Source organism: Heterodontus francisci, unplaced genomic scaffold (genome assembly GCF_036365525.1).
Source record: "Heterodontus francisci isolate sHetFra1 unplaced genomic scaffold, sHetFra1.hap1 HAP1_SCAFFOLD_86, whole genome shotgun sequence".
In the NCBI taxonomy this organism is placed as follows: Eukaryota; Metazoa; Chordata; class Chondrichthyes; order Heterodontiformes; family Heterodontidae; genus Heterodontus; species Heterodontus francisci.
The window spans coordinates 3649601-3653507 of record NW_027141093.1 but is presented as its reverse complement, the minus strand read 5'-3'; the positions used below and the strand labels follow the sequence as shown (position 1 = coordinate 3653507).

Sequence of the window (3907 nt, the reverse complement as noted above, 5' to 3'; positions counted from 1 at the left end):
AGGTCATCCCTCTCGATTGCGCTAATAGCATCATCAATTAACAGAGCTACCCCTCCATCTTTTCCTCGCTTCCTATCCTTCCTAAATGCCATGTACCCTTCAATATTCAGGTCCTAATCTATGTTGTCCTGCAGCCATGTCTCTGTAATGGCTAACAGATCATACTGATTTATTTCTATTTGCGCTCTCAGTTCATCTGTTTTGTTTTGTTTCGAATGGTACATGCATTCGGATGCGGAGCCTTTAGTTGTGTCCTTTTATTGTTTTTGTAACTTGTAGCCTTATCTGTTGATTTACTCTTAGATTTGTATGCTCTGTCCTTCCTGTCACAGTCTGTTTATCATTTCCAATATTCATATCATTCTCTCTTGCCTTGTCTCTACTCTTTGATTTACCATTGTCTTCCCAAAGTTGATCCCTTGCCCCAACTGTTCCGTTTAAAGCCCTCTCTACCTCCCTCGTTATGAGGCTAGTTATGTCAAGGGATACGGAGATAATGGGGAAAAATAGTGTAGAGGTAGTTGATCAGCCACGATCTGTTTGAATGGCGGAGCAGGTGCGATGGGCCGATTGGCCTCCTGCCCCTATTTCCTATGATCCTACGAATCTCAATAATGTACGTCAGATGTTAGACCGAGCTACACATTACATAGCAGTCAAAAAGTCCCACAAAGATTAAGACTGAAAGATAAAGTATCAATTCCATTACTACAAAGTGAAGGACTTGGAGCTTGCATAGCAGCTCATGTATAAGATTGAAAGTTAACTTTTCATTCACAATCGTTTTCACAGAGCTAAATATTGAATACCAATCCACAACTCACAATGTACAGCTATAAAATAGAGAGAGAGAGACAGAGAGATCACTCAGACAGCAGGAAGCATCGTGAGTGGAGCAGACAGGAGCCCAGGCCACCGGAGTTTGAAAACAAAGTGAACTGTGACATAACAGGAAAGCTGCAAGGTGATTGGTTGTGAGTAACTGCTGTTAGGAATTATCAATAAATAGTTAATACACCACTGTTCGGGAGGGTGCATAAATAGTTGGGTTATAGCGTCTCAACTCTGGCAGACTAAAAGAAAGACAGTATAAATTCAATATTCATAACAATGAACAAGTGAGTAGCTGAGTATTATTTTTTGAGTAAGGGTTATTTTAACTGGTGAACTGTATTGATTTTTAGTAGGATTCATCAGTACTAGTAAGGTTTTATGAATAATTCTAAGGTGTTGTAGTATTGGTAAGGTTTTTTTTAAGCAGTAGCAAAGGGTCAACTAATAAATAAATGAATGGTAGGGGTGCTTCAGCTTCGAGAGTGCACCTCCTGTGCTATGTGGGAGCTCCAGGATCCTTCCCGTATCCTGGAGAACCATTTGTGCAGGAAGTGTGGTCAATTGCGGCAGCTTGAGCTCTGGGTTTTGGAACTTATGCAGCAGCTGGCGACACTGCGGTTCACTTGAAAGGATGAGAGCTGCACGGATAGCATGTTTATAGATGTAGTCACCCCACAGCTTAACAGTAAGCAGGGAGAGAGGGAATGGGTGACCACCAAGCAGTCAAAAAGAATCAGGCAGGTACTGCAGGACACTGAGTGCATCTCACTCTCCAACTGGTATTCAGTTCTGAATATGGAGGACAATGATGCTTCCCTGGGGAGTGCAGTCAGAACCAAGTCCATGGCACCATGGGTGGCTCAGCTGTAAAGGGGAGTACAGGGAAGACTGGAAAAGCCATAGTGATAGGCGACTCAATAGTCAAGGAAAAATGAGGCATTCCTGTGGCCGCAGATGTGAATCCAGGAATGGAGTGTTGCCTTCCTGGTGCCAGGGTCAAGGATGTCATTGAGTATCAACAGAGCATCCTGAAGGGGGAGGATGAGCAGCCAGCAGTTGTGGTCCACATTGGACCCATCGACATAGTTAGAAAGAAGGATGTTGTCCTGCAGTCAGAACTTAGGCTGCTCGGTAAGAAATCAGCAAACTTGCCATCAAAAGTAGCAATCTCCAGATTATTCCCAGTGCCACGTGCAAATGAGTACAGGAATAGAAGGGTAATACAGATGAATGTGTGGCTGAAAAGATGGTGCAGGAGGGAGGGCTTCAGATTCTTGGGACAGATCGGATGGGTTGCACCTGAACAGAGCTGGGACTGAGTTCCTTGCGGGACATTTTGTCAGTGCTGTTGGAGAGGGTTTAAACTAGTTTGGCAGGGGGATGGAGACCTGAGGGTCGACTCAGATGGGACAAAAGCTGAAATGAAAATGGAAGGCAGAAAATTAATGTCTGGAAGACAGAGGAAACAAAGGTTAGAAAATTAAAAAAAAAAGTTTGGCAGTGCTCAAGGGTATCTATTTTAATGCAAGGAGTATAGCAAATAAAGCAGATGAGCTGAAGGCACGGAGAGACACATGGCAGTATGATATCATAGCTATTACAGAAACATGGCTTAAGGAGGGACAGAAATAGCAGCTCAATGTTCCTGTTTACAGGGTTTTCAGACGCGATAGGGAGGGGGATAAGAAAGGAGGGGGAGTGGCAATTTTGGCCAAAGAAACTATTACAGCTGTGAGGAGGGATGATATGTTGTAAGGTTTATCAGATGAGACTATATGGATCGAGCTAAGGAACAAAAAAAGGGGCAATCCCACTGCCGTGAGTGTACTATGGACCCCCAAACAGTCAGTGGGAGATAGAACAGCAGATATGTAGGCAAATCTCTGAGAAGTGCAAGAACAATAGAGCAGTAATAGTAGGGGATTTGAGTTTTGCGCAGTGGCAATATCGTAGCTAATGAGGTTTAACCGAAGCGTGATTATGGGGAAGCTTTGCGTAAAATGGCTATAACCAATTTTCGAGCTTCGGGCCAGGGAGTGCGCAACACAGTTCGGGTGGTCGTGACGGACAAGGAAGGAGATGCACCGGTCGATCGCACCTTCTTCATCAAAAAAATTCTCTTCGATTGCTGCGGATTTCAAGCGACGGAGGTCTTCTGCCTGCAGGATTTCCCCAGCAGTGGATACTTCGACGTGACGTTCCGGAACGTGGCGGGATGCATCAAGTTCCTGAAGGCGTTCAAGGAGAAAGGGGACCGGGCTCCACTGTCGATCCTCACAGCGGAGCCGCTCTTCACACTTCCGTCACAACGGGACCGGGTGGTGACGATACACCTCTACAACCCCCATGTTCCGGTGGTGGATGTACTCACCTTTCTCGCCAGGTACGTCGAGGTGGCCGGCAGCAGCACCAATGTCAAGGACCCCTTTGGGATCTGGACCAGCAAGTGGCAGGTCAAGGTGACCTTGAAGTTAGATCCCAGTGGAGCCATCATCCACTCTCCCTCCAGCTTAGCTATCGGGGGAAGTCGAGGCTTCTTGGTCTACGCTGGGCAGCCCAGAGTTTGCCGCACCTGTGGCAAATCTGGTCACATGGCAGCCAACTGCAGCACGGTTGTTTGCAAGAACTGCAAGGAGGAAGGCCATCAGACCAAGGACTGTAAGCAGACTAAGTGTTGCAACTTGTGCGGTGCGGCAGGCCATCTCTACAAGACCTGCCCCAAACGTTGTCTCAGCTATGCTCAGGCGGCAAGGTCCAAGGAATGGCCGGGCGAAGGTTCGACGAAGGCGTCCACTGTCCGAAAGGAGACCAGCAACCTTCTCCGCAGTGAGGAACTTCAACCTGAGAAGGAAGGGGATGCAGCTGAAACCAACGACCCAGCACCTACCCAGCGCCCGGAAACCCCTCCTCCACAGACAGAATCAATGGAAGAGGAGGCAGCAGATGTTCAAACAGGTCAGTGGCAAGTGGTCCAGAGGAAAACCACAAAGAAAAAACATCCCAAAGCCACCACCCAAACCAGTGGCAAGAGGAGGCTCTCTTCTGAATCAGACTGCAACAACTCCTCTTCACT

The 3907-nt window shown here is 46.9% G+C and overlaps 1 pseudogene; it reads left to right on the top strand.

Annotated features, from left to right (window-relative positions):
- Nucleotides 1-2761: 2761 nt before the first annotated feature.
- On the top strand, nucleotides 2762-2818 carry LOC137362024 (U4 spliceosomal RNA; annotated as a pseudogene).
- The last annotated feature ends 1089 nt before the right edge of the window (nucleotides 2819-3907 follow it).